This window comes from Cherax quadricarinatus, chromosome 7, assembly GCF_038502225.1.
Source record: "Cherax quadricarinatus isolate ZL_2023a chromosome 7, ASM3850222v1, whole genome shotgun sequence".
Classification (NCBI taxonomy): Eukaryota; Metazoa; Arthropoda; class Malacostraca; order Decapoda; family Parastacidae; genus Cherax; species Cherax quadricarinatus.
Window position 1 is genome coordinate 61,113,279 of NC_091298.1, and position 16,116 is coordinate 61,129,394.

Below are 16,116 nucleotides of genomic sequence, written 5' to 3' on the forward strand. Positions count from 1 at the left end.
GGAAAACACCATAAGTGTCCGGGGCCCAAAACTGTTCAACAGCCTCCCATCAAGCATTAGGGGAATTGCCAATAAACCCATGGCTGCCTTCAAGAGAGAGCTGGACAGATACCTAAAGTCAGTGCCGGATCAGCCGGGCTGTGGCTCGTACGTTGGACTGCGTGCGGCCAGCAGTAACAGCCTAGTTGATCAGGCCCTGATCCATCGGGAGGCCTGGTCATGGACCGGGCCGCGGGGGCGTTGATCCCCGGAATAACCTCCAGGTAACCTCCAGGTAACTGGGGAAAATTAAGGCACACAACAGGGGGAGAAATTTTTTCCTGGGCAGAGGCATGGTTGACATATAGACAGCAGAGAGTTTGCATAAATGGGGAGAAATCAGAATGGGGGCACGTCACAAGCGGTGTTCCACAGGGGTCAGTGTTGGGCCCGTTGTTGTTCACAATTTACATAGACGACATAGATGAGGGAATAAATAGCGACATAAGCAAATTTGCTGATGACACCAGAATAGGCCGTCTAGTTCATTCTGATGAGGACATTAGAGCACTCCAGGATGATTTGAATAGACTGATGCAGTGGTCGGAGAAGTGGCAGATGCAGTTTAATATAGACAAATGCAAAGTTCTAAACGTTGGACAGGAAAATAACCATGCCACATATAAACTAAATAATGTAGATCTTAATATTACGGATTGCGAAAAGGATTTAGGAGTTCTGGTTAGCAATAATCTGAAACCAAGACATTACAGTACATAAGTGTTCGCAATAAAGCTAATAGAATCCTTGGCTTCATATCAAGAAGTGTAAATAATAGAAGTCATCAGGTTGTTCTTCAACTCTATATATCTTTGGTTAGGCCTCATTTAGATTATGCTGCACAGTTTTGGTCACCGTATTACAGAATGGATATAAATACACTGGAAAACGTACAAAGGATGACAAAGTTGAGCCCATATATCAGAAATCTTCGCTGTGAGGATGGACTGAGGTCCCTGAATCTGCACTCTCTAGAAAGGCGTAGAATTAGTAATATGATTGAGGTGTATAAATGGAAAACAGGAATTAATGAAGGGGATGTAAATAACATGCTAAAATTATCTGGCATAGACAGGACTCGCAGCAATGGTTTTAAGTTGGAAGAATTCAGATTCAGGAAGGATATAGGAAAGCGCTGGTTTAGCAATAGAGTTGTGGATGAGTGGAACAAACTCCCGAGTACCGTCATAGAAGCTAAGACGTTGTGTGGTTTTAAAAATAGGTTGGATAAATACATGAGTGGGTGTGGGTGTGTGTGAGTTGGACCTGACTGACTTTTGCTACTAGGTCTGATGCTGTGCTCCTCCGTTAAGTGAATGTGACTGACCTGACTAGGTTAAGGCATTGGCTTAAGCTGGTGGGAGAATTGGACCTGCCTCGCATGGGCCAGTAGGCCTGCTGCAGTGTTCCTTCTTCCTTATGTTCGTCCTTCTTTCCGTCAAGAGCATCAGATTCATTTTTTTCATCCTCTATGATATGTGCATTCAATTCAATTTTGGTACTAGCCTGGTTGGAAACCTTTGGACCTTTTCGAACTTGACCAGATGTGGGCACTATGATACATGGGCCTCACATTCAGTGGGTGGCCTAATGCTCTGCAGGATATACTGTGTTCATGTTTCTGAATGCTGTTCTGGGGTATACCTGGAGGGTGTTCCTGGAGTCGACGCCCCCGCGGCTTGATCCATGACCAGGCCTCGCAGTGGATCAGGACCTGATCAACCAGGCTGTTACTGCTAACCGCACGCAAACCGATGTACGAACCACAGCCCGGGTGGTGGTTCGTACGTCTAGGTGCTTGTCCAGCTCCCTCTTGAAGACAGCCAGGAGTCTATTGGTAATCCCCCTTATGTAAATTGGGAGGCAGTTAAACAGTCTTGGGTCCCTGATACTTACAATGTGTTCTCTTAGTGTACTCATGATACCCCCTTCTTTTCATTGGGGGATGTTGCACCGCCTGCCGAGTCTTTTGCTTTTGTAGGGAGTGATTTCCCTGTGAAGATTTGGAACTAGTCCCTGCATTCCAAGGAGTACAGGTCAAGGAACTTCAACCGTTCCCAGTAATTGAGATGCTTTATTGGGTTGCTAATCTTGTATATACCACAGACTTTATGAGGTTTATGTATAATACTGGTGATATGCTTCCGTCATTAATATATGCAGTTACTCTCTGCAGATACTGTACTCTTGTGTTCGATCTGCTCTCACCGTCTCCAAATCTCATGATCTTGCATTTTTACTTTATTTGAATTCTTAGAAGTCACTTGCTTGACCACAGCTGCACCCTGTAAAATCGTCTCTCCGGGTATTATACTTCAAATTGGTTTTACATCAGCAAACAAGAGAAATATAAGACTTACGCCCATCTGTTAAGTTGCTGACATATATTAGGAACGGTAGTGTGTATGTGTAACGGTAGTGGTCATAACACTGATCTTTGTGGAACCCTCACTCGTTACTCTCCCATTCATATGTTTCATCCCTTACTGTTATTCTCTGCCTTCTGTCTTTCAGATACTCCCTAACCCTCTGCGCCACTCTACCGTTCATCCCTGCCTGCTATTTTAATTTCTGGATTAATCTCGGGATACTGTATCGAATGTTTTCTTGCGGTCCAAGACGATGCAATCCACCCCAACCCTATTTTTCCTGTTTATTTCTAACTCAGTCAAAGAATTCCATTAAGTTTGTATGGTAAGCTTTTTTATCCTTGAATCCGTCCTGATTTTCTCTTAAGTATTTTCTTCTCTCTAAATGCTCCAATATATACCATTTTTCTCACAATCTTTTTTCAGAACTTCTGACATGTGAGTTCAGTGACTCTTGTCTGTCCTTTTTTATATATGGGGACACAATGGTCTTTTTCCAAGTTTCTAGAAGCTACTCTGATTGAAGAGATTGGTTGAAGGTCTTTGATATTGGGATATATATAGGGTCTCTGCTCCTTCTCTCAGCACCCGTGGATACATGTCTGGTCCGGTTATTCTTGCTATGTCAAAGTAAGTAAGTAAGTAAGTTTATTCAGGTATACACAAATACAGTTACATAGAATTATCATACATAGCAGCATATGTGTAGAGAACCTGGGATAACCCAAAAAAGTCAGACAGTGACTTATTTCCATTGGGGTCCTTTTACCTTATTATTATAATATAAAGGTTATAATATTTTCTTATTATTCTATAATGAAGATAACATCTTATTATCATACTAAAAAGACTATCTACTACACGAGGGTCACTAAGACTATCTACAATACGAGGGTCATTACTAGGAATAAGGTAAAATTTACACGTATGTTAGATAAAAAATAGAAAATCATTCCCCTCCCTTTCTGTAGCTACATTCATCAGACACCTTTCGGCACTCTTCTTGAACTGGTTCATGCTATGACTGGCTTTGACATGTGCGGGTAGTCTGTTCCATTCCTTTATTGCTGTACAATAAAAGGTGTTTGAAGCCTGGCCAATGACTGTGGGTACTACAAAGTTGTGCTCTCTCCCCCTAGTACTATGATTGCTTTGGTTCCCAACCTTGACAAAATTGACAGCAAGATATTCTGGACACTGTTTGTGAGCAATTTTATAAACATGATTTAGCTTCAGTTGTTTTACTCTGTCTTCAACATTCAGCATATCCAACTGCTGTAATTCATCCTGGCCTACATGTTCTCTTGGTCCCAGCCCCAGGATGAATTTTACGATTTTGTTCTGGGTGATTTGCAGTCTATCTTTCAGTTTTTTTGTCAAGGCAGAGTACCAAGAAGAGCAAGCGTAATCCATATGGCATTGTATAAGGGCTAGACATAGGGTCCTGCGAGCCTCAGTAGGTAGACACTGTGCTTGTCTATACAGGAACTTCAGTCTGGCATTCGCTTTCTTTACTACACTGTTCCCTATCAATTCTCCTGACATGCATGGGTCAAAGGGGATTCCCAAATATTTTACTGATGAAACCAAAGTGATGGGCTCCCCATTACATTGAACATTAAAGTTATTTACCCTTCTCAGTTTATGTTTCGTGCCAAAGAGAATGGCTTCAGTTTTCCCTAGGTGTAATGATAGTTTGTTGTCTACTAACCATTTACTGCAGGACTCTAGTTCCAGTGTTAAAACATTAGCAATATCTTGTGGGTCTTTACCTGACACTAACAGAGCACTGTCATCTGCATACAGTAGGAGTTTGCACTTGACACTGATAGGCATATCATTGACATAACATAAGAATAATAAGGGACCCAGAATACTACCTTGGGGAACTCCACATGTTATCGGCAGGGGTTCTGATTCTGTTTTGTTGATTTTGACTATTTGTCTCCTGTTGCTAAGGTAGGACTTAAACCAGTCTACAGAACCTATACCGATAGCTTGAAGTTTATTACATAATATATTGTGGTTGACAGTATCGAAGGCCTTTTGCAGGTCTAAGGTTACCATACCTATGAGGTTCCCCTTTGACATTTCAGTTCTCAGGTAATCCATCAGATTAATAAGGGAGGTGTCGGTTGAGTAGGATCTTCTAAAGCCCGATTGATAGCTATGGAGAATGTTGTTGTCATTAAGGTACTTAACTACTTGAGAATACACCGCCCTCTCTAGAATTTTAGATATTATACTGAGTATACTAACAGGCCTATAGTTGCTTACATCAGACCTACTATTTTTCTTGAAGATAGGAGTAACTCTGGCCTCCTTGAACCCCTCCGGTACGGTATTAGTGGTGATTGATAGATTTATTATGTGAGCAATAGGGATTGACAGTTCAGAAGCACCATCTTTTAGGAACTTAGACGGGATGTTATCAGGGCCTGTGCTCTTAGTTGGGTTTAACCTGCTTAGTTCTTTTTGAATAAAGTCATGAGATACACTTACTAGTTGACAACTGTTTGGGGTTACCCCTTTATTGGTATAGTATGTTTGAAACTTATCAGAGTCTGTGTTAAAGGTATTTGATGCAGCTGGTAGTTTACTTACTAGTGTTGATGCAACAGATGTGTAGTATGAATTAAAGCAATTTGCCACCTTAGATGTTTCATGGCATACCTCATTATCGATAGTGAGTACTATGTTAGACCTATCTACTGGCTTATGGCTATACCCCAAATGTTTTAGTTGTTGCCAGAGCTTTCTGGGGTTATGCTTATACTCTTCAATTTTTGAGCAGTAGTGCTTTGCCTTTGCTCCTTTTATAAGTCTCTGTACTCTGTTCCTCACCCTTTGGAATTCATTTAGTGCTGCAATATCCTGTCTGTTTGCTTTAAATCTTTTTAGCAGCTGGTCTCTGAATTTCATATTATCTAATATCTCAGTATTCATCCAGGGTTCAGTTCTTCGTTTAATCCTAACCTCTTTAACTGGTGCAATATTATCAAGGATGGTAGTGAATATTGTTTTGAATTTTTCCCAGGCATCGTTTACGTCCGTGCAACTTGTTATCTCTGTCCAGTCACAATTGTGTAGCCTATTTACAAGTGTTTCTTTACTGTAGTTTCTAGTTGACCTCATTTTTATTGTCCTGTGTAGGCCTATCCTATCCCTAGTGATTTTCCTGGTGCAGTAAATGATGAAATGATCACTAAGACCTGTGGTAATGACGCCTGGCTGACTAATGTTCTCAGAGCGGTTACAAAGTATGTGGTCAATTTTTTTTTTTTAATTTCTCTGCATTTTTATTTAAATTGAATACTTCCAATAAATAACAAGTTTCTACTCATTTTTGCCGAGAAAACCTTAATACAGAGAGGCTCTCCTGACCAGTTCTACGGGCTATAACACAGGTACATGTAAATCCAAGTTTGGCCATTATCTGCTCAATATCGGCAGGATTATTCTCCTTTAATACCAGCAAGTAAAATATCCCATGAGGTGATAAGAGACTATCTACACTTGGAAATAGTCTATCCATTACCTCACGTCCACACTCGCCACCTGCCCAAGTGTATTCCAAGTCCCCTCGTCCAACTTCTTCTGATGGAGTGACAACGTAGGGTGGATTGAAAAGCAATACATCAACAGCCCCTTTTACATCACCCATCACATCAGTCACTAAATCTGTACAAACAGCTTTAATATCCACACCATTTAGCTTTCCAGTCTCTTTGGTCACACGGCAGGCATGGAGGTTGATATCTGTACTTATATAGTGACACTGGGACCCTAGAACAGTACCCAAAGCTGTTATCACGACACCTGAACCTGAACCAACTTCCAAACATAACAATGGTTTGCTTTTGCGAATAAGATCTAAATCCTTTTCTAAAGCATCAATAAGTAGGAAACTATCTTCTGATGGCTCGTATATATGGTCCAGATCTTCAGAGGTAATATGGGAGAAAATTGGAGTCTTAATTGTATTAATTAATTCCTCTTCCATTCTGTATGCAGCCTTTTTATTTGTCTTAATAAGTAAAACCAAAGATAATGTATAAAATAATATAAAGTGGTATACAAAACAACTATCAACAATGCCTCAACAAAAGTATACAATCAGACTATAAAAAAAATATCAACTATCATGAGACTGACAAATGACTAGAGGCACAGTACTGTCTTTGAATCAGACTTGTTTACTGTACATTGTCTTTATACAGAAAATAAACATGAAAAATTAACCAAGGACAAAAACCGTACTGGAATGCCAAATCTCAAGAATACTGGCTCTCTGTTTCCTACTCGAGGAAACCTTCAGCTAGTGTATATCTGAGCATAAAATCCTATTGAAATCTGAAAACCTACAATAAATAACTACTGTATAAAACATAGATAATACACAATCTAAGCCATATTTTAATTTAAATATACCTAAATTATTTTCTCACATTAAATTATTAACTAGTTAATAAAGACATCACATCTGACTCCTGATATATAATATTCAGAGGTAAAATGCCTATGGAAATATCTTCAGAGCCACTGAAAAATCAGTTAAGGAGCATGGAGAGAAGTTGAGGGTGTGATTGACAAGGGGGATGTAGTTTCTAGCAGAGCTCTACGACGTGCATTTTCCTTATTAACCTGAGTGTGTAATTTGTTGAGACGGTCTTGTTTGTTTTGGAGAATATTGTTAACTACAACTACTCTTCTCTTAGCATTTTGCAACTTTTTAATATATGCATCAAGCTGTAAAGGACACCGGGTCTGTTCCTGCACCCGGGCCAATTCTGCTGCCAGTCCCTCTAGCTGTTGGTGCAGCTCACTCTGACTCACTCTGGTGGCACGGACCCTGTCATCCAGCTGGTCAAGACAGGGCTTGAGGAGACCCACGATGCCGTCCACAAGGGCTTCCCTGGTGGGGGACACCAGGTCTTCAGTACGGTCACCCACAGAGGTGCAGCTGCTATCTGTGTCAGCCATCTTTGTTTTACGAATATGTGGTCAATTAGGGTGGCTGAGAACTGTGTGATCCGGGTTGGAGTATTAATTAGTTGAGTGTAACTATTTAATCCTAGAATTTACTTATACCTTTTGCATAGCCCGTTATTTTGCTGCTGAAAACAGATATTGAAGTCGCCCAGTATTATTGTCTCGCAATTGTTTTCAACTCCGGACAAGACTGGAAAAGTCTTCTAAGAACTGGTCCTGGGTAGGAGGGCGGTAACTAGTTCCTACTAAGATGGGTTTGGTCTTAGGAAGCAGCACTTCAAACCATAGAATCTCCAGTTTATTGTTATTTAAATCAGGTCTTGGGTTGTAAGCTAAGTCATTTCTAATGTAGGCACATACTCCACCACCCTTTCTGTTCCTATCTAAGCGTTTTATATTGTAACCATCTATTTTGACCTCGTCGTCAGTCACCGTATCATCCAACCAAGATTCAGAGATGGTTATAACTGCCGCCCTAATTTTGTTAGCTAGAATCCTAATCTCTGCCAATTTAGGAAGAAGTGATCTTGCATTGACATGAATAAAGTGAAGGCCTGTTTTCATAAAACAATCATAATCATCAATATATGGCAATGGGTCATTTGTATTAAATTTAGGTAAATCAATGTCATCACTGCTAAAGGGTAACTGTGCCAAAGTGCATTTGTTACACACAAAATGAATTCTGGCACCGTTGCTATAATTGTACATACATCCATCATGCACCCACCCCTTACACATTTTACATAAGGTGCCTTTTCTGTTTTTCATGCGTACTTTAGTACAGTGTATGCATCTGTTTGGTAGTGTTTGAGATAATAATGGCTGTATTGTCTCACATTGACCTATGTATGCATTACATATGGAGTTAAGGTTATCATTCCTAGCTACTAGACCGTCATTATCGCCGTCATTTATCTGTCTCTTTTGCCTCTGCACAATAGTTTGAGGTCCTGGATTAATTTGGATATCACCACTTAAGAGCGCTACAATAAGAGCTGTGTGCCACTGTTTTTGTTTGGGTATGCGGTGTTGCCATACCTTGCGGCGATAGTGACATTTACTTTTCTGGTAGGATGGCAACTGTTGGGCTTTTACTGTCCAGGGCGCTGTTACCCCATTCACCTTTTCCAGCCCCCATGACTGATTTCTTTCTTCATGGAATTGAAGAAGAAATATAAATATAATTATGGCAGCCTGTACCCCCCTAATGCCTGCCATTTTCACTCTTCGCTCTTTTACTCATATACAATAATATTTATTTCTCTTTTCCAGTCCCTAGTACACTTAGTATCTGCTTTAGCAATCACCACTGAATTACTAGTAAAATTTCCTCTTCAAAACCCTCTTCACTGCTCACTTTTCCCTTAACTTCACAAAACCCTTACAGTTAACCCCTTATTACACACTCCCATTCCCATCTCACTTCACAGTCTGGCTTCCTCAATTAACTTCTAACTCCTTTCCATTCTGGTAGATCAGAAAGGTTTAATCCATGGTTTTATCCTTCCAAATCCCCCTCAATTCCATTTGTCGGGGGTTGTGCAACAGTCACTTAACACTCATTTTTGTGTGCTGCTGCTTTCTAGAACCTGTTGAACTGTGCTGGCCACAGTGCCTTCCATTAGCTCCTCACTTTCCTCTGTGAAGACCTCTTTAAATGTCTTGCTGAGCTGAAGGGGACAAGAGGAGCATGAAATAGGGGAGACACCAGGGGCATCAATTGCAGGGGAAGAGGTACGAACTAGATTACTACGAAGGATGTTAGTCTGGCTAAAAGTAAGTTTGATATCTAGGGAACGGAGTGCTGTTGAGATTAGAAAGAATGGAACTATAGGGAAGGCAGAGAACAGTAGATTTCACAGGAGTAGAGAGTTTAGGAGAGAAGAAAGTTCATTTAGCACGTGAGAAGGCAGAGTTTGTGAAATCAATGTCTACTGTTATGCTCCTCTTGTCGCCTTCAATATTTTGGAGAAACTGGATGCTCTCTTGCTGAGCTCTCTACATACCTGTCCCCTCAAGGAAGGTTCCTTGATGTTGGTGAGAGGCTCTTGATTTAGGGAATTGGATCTGTGCTCCAGTTCCCCGAATTAAGCCTGAATGCCTTCCACATCCCCCCCCAGGCGCTGTATAATCCTCCGGGTTTAGCGCTTCCCCCTTGATTATAATAATAATCGACATACCTGTCAGCTTCCCTCCATCCTTCAGCCTCATCACCTGATCCTTTACAATTATCTCCTTATTTACTAGTGGAACTATACTTTGATTCTGTTTTTGCCTTTGATGCTTTATTATTCTCAAAGTGTCTTTCAACCTCTCTAATAACTAGTCAATTTTTTATCCAGGTCAGGAACCAAATCTGAAGACTCTTCAACAACTCCAAGGCTGAGGGACTGATTACCTCACCTGGATGGCGAAACGTCTGCAGTAAAGATACCCAGATGTTGCACATGTGTCTAACTCTTCATTATGGCTTGTTTGACATGTGCAACAGTCGGATATATCGTCGAAAGCTATCGCCTGCTCAGTAATGCAAGAAGTGACTTAAGTCAGTTCTGCATTCAACTGAAGAAGCCCGCTAAGCAGGCGAAACGTTTCGTTAACATAGCTGATTGTTGCACATGTGTTTTCCGCATCTACTTGTCAGCATCGTATACAATTAATATAATGTTACATTGAGAATATACGAGTATACTCTTAGTGAATGTATAGAGATATATACACCTCCCATTCCGCAGGCATTGTATGACCCTTACAGTTTTAGAGCTTCCCCATGAGTAATAATAGTAATCCTCGGTCTGATATATTTTCTAATCATCATTTCATTACATTTTTTGTTAGTATACTCTACCTGGAGGGCATTCCGGGGGTCTACGCCCCCGCGGCCCGGTCCACGACCAGGTCTCCCGGTGGATCAGGGCCTGATCAACGAGGCTGTTACTGCTGGCCGCACGCAATCCAACGTACGAACCACAGCCCGGCTGATCCGGCACCGAGGTATCTGTCCAGCTCAACACCAGTTTTTTAACTTTTTTTTTTCAATGTTTTTTTTTTATTTTAAATTAATTTAAGATGGGTTGTATAACTCTTTTAAAACTTACATTTAAGCACAAATTAACAGATTATAAAAGTTGGCCACAATACGTCTGGCAAGCAACGAGGTGGTGAAAATAATACAGGCAGTGTTGTATTCTGGGTGTCTTTATGCACCTCTTGTGTCAGAGTGGGCTAGGCTGTGTCTTTGTAAATGATCCAGGTCGGACCGAAACGTCGTCGTAAGCTCCTCTCTCCTATGTGCGGGTTATTTGCGTATAAGATTAATTTTTTAAAGGGGCGGACCGGTAAACCAGTGGAAGGGCTCGGTCAGATGACTGAAAGTTCCAGTCAGGGAGCACTTGCCCTATTTCCTGACAAACTTTATCTAGCCTGAGTTCAACAATCTTTGTTTTGATTTCAGTGGTGTTTTCAAATTGTTTTTTGCTTTTGCTTTTAATCTTCCCTCGGCGCTCATGTTATCATTCTTTGTTTTCGTAATTTTACCACGTTTTATTTTTGAATGTCGCATGTGTGAGTGAGAATGAATGCGCGAGTTACTTCCCAGGAGCTGTGGGCAGTTTACATCAGGGCAAGTGGGACATGCCGCTGATCACACTCGCACAGTATCCCTGATAAGAATTCTCCCATGCCTTCATAGTGCCCTGATGTGTGAGTGGTACAGAGGTGATGTGGGCCTAGGCTTCATACAATGTGTCACCCATATACACCACCCCTCCTACTCTCTCTCATACCCACACCCACATTCTCCGCCCTCATCCTCTCCTTGCTCGTCCATTACATCACTCTACTCTCTCCCCTCTCCTTACCCCTCACATTCCCTCTCTCTACCCCTCATATGCCCTTTTCCCCTCACTGAAAGTCACATTCGCCGTGTTTATCAACGAGTGGTGACGTGGGTAAGTCGGGGGGGGGGGGTTAGGTCAGGATAGCGCATCACGTCACGCAACTATCACCGTTGTACAAGACCATCACAATAATACACTTGCCTCATTGACTTAAGTTCAGGAAACGCTTAAAATCACACATTATCTCAGTGCTAAGATAATCCAAAGTCCTTTCTGCTCTGGAAAATAGTCAGTTTGGCTTTTTTGGGTTATCCTACGTAATTTATATTATGTATGATAATTGTACTTGTGTACCTGTGTCTAAATAAACTCTTTAAGAGTTTAGCTCTTCCACATGAATACAATAATTAAGTTTAAAATATAGTGTAGGGTTGGTGCGGGCGGTCGCGTGGCGGAGGAGGTGGGCGTGGCCAGGGATGCGGGCGGTCACGTGACCCCCGCCAATCATGATTGGGAACACATTTTCGCGTGAAATTCTAAAGTGATTATTGGCAACGTGATACTGGTGGCGGGAAACTTCAGTCACGTGACCTCTTCTACCACCTGTCACACTTAACTAACCTAATCCTACCTATCCTATAACCACAGGAAAAACCCTTATAATAATAATAATAATAATAATAATAATAATAATAATAATAATAATAATAATAATAATAATAATAATCTCTGTTTCTACAAGTACATTACAAGGTATACAGGCCTAGCTGACATCAGTGACATACTACTATATAGAAAGCCCCTTCTTATGCAGAGCATTTCGGCAAATTAAGTTAATTTTGTCCCCAAGATGAGATTCACACTGGTTGACTAACACCCAGGTACCTATTTATTGCTAGCTGAACATGGACAGCAAGTGTCTTAAGGAAACATATCCTAATGTGTTCACCCGTACCAGGTATCGAACCACGGACCTTAATGTGTGAGTTGAGTGCGTCACCAATCTAGCTACGGGACACCTTATGGTTAAAGGGACATGTGGAAACACTTAGAACATTTTATTATGGAAAGTCCAAAATGAAATGTTTTATTGGTCAGGAGACATGACAAGTGTCTCCCAACACTGGTCATCACACCAGTGTTGAGAGACAAATTACTCAAAAATATAGCAACAGTAATTATGGAACTTAAAAAAATTGCAAGAGTGAACTTGTTCTAGGAAAATTTAATAATGCAAATAAAAATAACAAAAGATACAAGGTAAGATAATTCACAGACTTAGAGTGCTATAGATGACTAGTTAGTGTACTAGTGTGTGTTTATGTACAGTTTCTTGAACCACAACTTGTCGGTAGTATGTACTAGGCTGGGCGACCCATTTTCTTTATCCTGATCTTGTTAAATATATATACTATAGATCTAAGAGAAAAGTAATGTTAAAATATGTTATGGACATTTGATGTAAAGTACTTGTGAACTTTCTTGTGGGAAGTTCTGGGGACAGTGAGGAAAGTTGCTGAGGAGAGGTGAGGAAGCTATTGGGGAGAAAAATTGATGGGGGAAAAGAAGTGGGTAAGAAAGTTGTAATGGAGAAGAGGTGGAAAAGTAAGTTGTTGGGAGAAGAGGTGGAAAGAAAGCTGTTGGGAAGATGTGGAGAAGAAAGTTGCTGGGGAGAAGAGGTGTTGAAAAAAGTTGTTGGGACAAGGAGGGTTCGTTGTACATTGAAAGGAGAGAGTTGGAGGTGATGGGTAAGGAGAGTAGGAGTAGGAACTTAGGAGGAGGTTAGAAAGGATTGGGGAGGGAGAAAAGTTGTTGGGGGAGGTAGAGAAGAAAATTGCCAGGAGGGAGGGAGGGTCGGTAGTGTTTTGGAGGGAGGAAAGATGGAGATGCTGGGGAGAATGAGGGTAGAATATGCTGGGGAGAATGAGGGTAGAATATGCTGGGGAAGTAGGAAGGGCAGGAACTAGGAAGAGGGAAGGGAGTGCACTCACGTAAGGGAGGAGAGGCAGCAGTAACTTGGGGAGGGAGAAAGAGTTGGAGGTACTGAAGGAAGATTAGAAGGGTTGGAGTGGGGTCCGAAGTGCTGGGAAGGAAGGGTTGGAGGTGCTGGGGATGGCTTTGAAGGTGCAGGGGAGGGAAAGTTGGAGGTGCTGGTGAGGGGTGAAGGGTAGGAACGAGAAGAGGGAGAACATGAGTAATTTGGGGAGGAGAGAGCTTAGGGTTGGAGAGGCTGGGTAGGTTGGAGGCTCAGGAGCTAGGATGAGGGAGGCAAGGCAGGGATCACTTTGGAAGGGAAGGAAGGCTGGGGAAGTGACGGTTGGAGATCCTTGGGGAGGGAAGGTTGGAGGGGATGTGGTGAGGGAGGGAGTGTTAGAGGTGCTGGGGAAGGCTGGAGGGGCTGGTGTGCGAGAGGGGGGGTTTGAGAAGCTAGAGGGAGGGTTGGAGGATGTGGAAGGGAGGGAGGGTTGGAAGGTCTGAGGTGATGGGGGGAGGGTTGGAGGAGCTGAGGTGATGGAGGGAGGGTTGGAAGAATTGGGGTGATGGAGGGAGGGTTGAAGGAGCTGAAGTGAAGAGGGAGGGAGGTTTGGAAGGGTTAGGGGTGATGGAGGAAGATTTGGAAGGGCTAGGGCGATGGAGGGAGGGTTGGAAGGGATAGAGTGATGGAGATGGGTCGGGTTGAAGGTGCTGGTGAAGGATGAGGACGAGACGAGTAGGAGGTGAGGAGAGAGGGAGGGAGGGTGGCAGGGGCCGCCAGTGCCAATCTAGATTCGTTAAAACTGGCCGTGTACGACAACCCCCATTCTCTCCACCACCACTACCACCACAATCTCCATCACCACCACCACCGTCTCCATCACCACAATCTCCTTCACAATCCCCATCACTACCACCACAATCTCCATCACCACATCCCCATCACTACCACCACAATCTCCACCATCACTACCACCAAGAGTTTCCACCAACATGGTCTCCACCAACATGGTCTCCACCAACATAGTCTCCACCACAGTTCGGTACCTTGAATCAAACATGATTACCTCCCATTCCCCAGGAGCTGTACGACTCACTGATTTAGCGCTTTCCCAGATATAATAATTTAAGTCTGCCCTTATTGTGACTCCAGAAAGTTTCCGGAGACACCGTTCGTATTTGAAACATTTTCTTGATTACCTGTATGGTAATTTTAATATATGGGGTAAAAGCAAGGCGACAAAAACTAAGAGTTTCGGAAAGTTCTTTAGAAGATTCCCCCTCAAAGACTTTTCAAAATGCATGTGATGCACTCAACAGATATGTACGAAGCTTCACACGATATACTGTATACACCGAGAGGTATGCATATCTGTATATGCATAGAGAGGTATTTATATATTCATCAAGAGGTATATATTCTTATGTGCATTATGAGTTATGTATCTATATTTATTGAGTTTATTTCAAACCCTGTTTTAGGTGTCAAAGTATTTTTAATGTTTATGTATAGGTGAAAGACGACCTTAATTCTCATGTAGTCATTAGGCTTTAAACTTGAGAAAAGTGACCATGGCTTGAAAACTACTATTTGTCCTCAACGGAAATGCTAAATATGACGTGTGGCGTGCCATAAGGATTAGTCTTGGGAACAATTCTTTTCGTATACATCAGTGACATTGTTAATGGCTTGCGGTACAATAAAAATATTAGACCACAGCATGAGACTACGAAGTAGAGTAACCAAATTAGATTGCAAGCCTACTTGCAAAACTTTCTTCGTGTAAATCTTGTCAAGGAAGATGCCTTGATTCCAGAGATACTTCCAAATTTGATTGCTTTCAGTTTCTCGCACTATAATCCTTACTGGTTTAATGCTTCCACATGAATATATAATAATAAACTTGAGATTATTAACCCTGGAGGGTTAATCCAGGATACCCAAGAAAGGGTGGAGAAAAGGACACACAACAAAAGGAGGCATTGTTAAGACGTATCACCTACACGAGGCTTTATCTAGACAGCCAAACAATGTGACCTATTTTTGTTATGGTTGTTTAGACAACTTGGTAAATTGCACAAACAAAGCCAAATTAATTCCATTGTTGGTAACTGGGAAACAGTTAAGAGGTTAAATTATTCTTTGAATAGCATAGAGGTAATGAAGGTAACAAATAGCTGGGAGTAATAATGACAAATAAATGTAATTTGAAGTTTACTAAAGCGTAAAAATAACAAAATAGTTGGCTTTATTGGTCTACCATTACACTGTAACCCGAGTAAGTCGTGGTCAGTCTGTATATCGTTGCTACCTCCTATTATAGAAAATTGCATGCAATTTTGGTCACCATATTTGAGGAATGATGTCGAGCAATTTGAGGGTGTCCAGCGCCAGGCGGCGATGATATACAAACTAAAAAATGAATTGTTTGAAACCCTGTTAGATGAGGTGAATATACGTATTCAGTTTTGCAACGCGAATGTAGAGGTGACTTGATATAGGCATTTACAAGTATCAAAGGACATGGCAGTCTTTATCCTGCCCTTTCGATCCCCGTTACTAGTGGAAACGTTGAGACGTTTCCTTAAGACACCTGCTGTCCCTGTTCACCTATCTGTAAAAAAAAAATAGGCAACTGGATGTTAGTCGACTGTGTGAGTCTCATCCTGGGGACAAAATTGACCTAGTTTGTCCGAAATGCTCTGCAGGAGGCCTGGTCACAGACCGGGCCGCGGGGGCGTTGACCCCCGGAACTCTCTCCAGGTAAACTCCAGGTAAATAACAAGGGGCTTTCTGTATAGTAGTATGTCATTGATGTCAGCTAGACCTGTATACCTTGTACATGTACTTGTAAAAATATACATTATTATTATTATTATTATTATTATTATTATTATTA

The 16,116-nt window shown here is 41.7% G+C and overlaps 2 pseudogenes; both read right to left on the reverse strand.

Moving 5' to 3' along the window:
- Positions 1–5,680: 5,680 nt before the first annotated feature.
- On the reverse strand, positions 5,681–6,411 carry LOC128686907 (methyltransferase N6AMT1 pseudogene; annotated as a pseudogene).
- A 547-nt stretch (positions 6,412–6,958) lies between these two features.
- On the reverse strand, positions 6,959–7,408 carry LOC128686906 (SNARE-associated protein Snapin pseudogene; annotated as a pseudogene).
- Between the last annotated feature and the right edge of the window lie 8,708 nt (positions 7,409–16,116).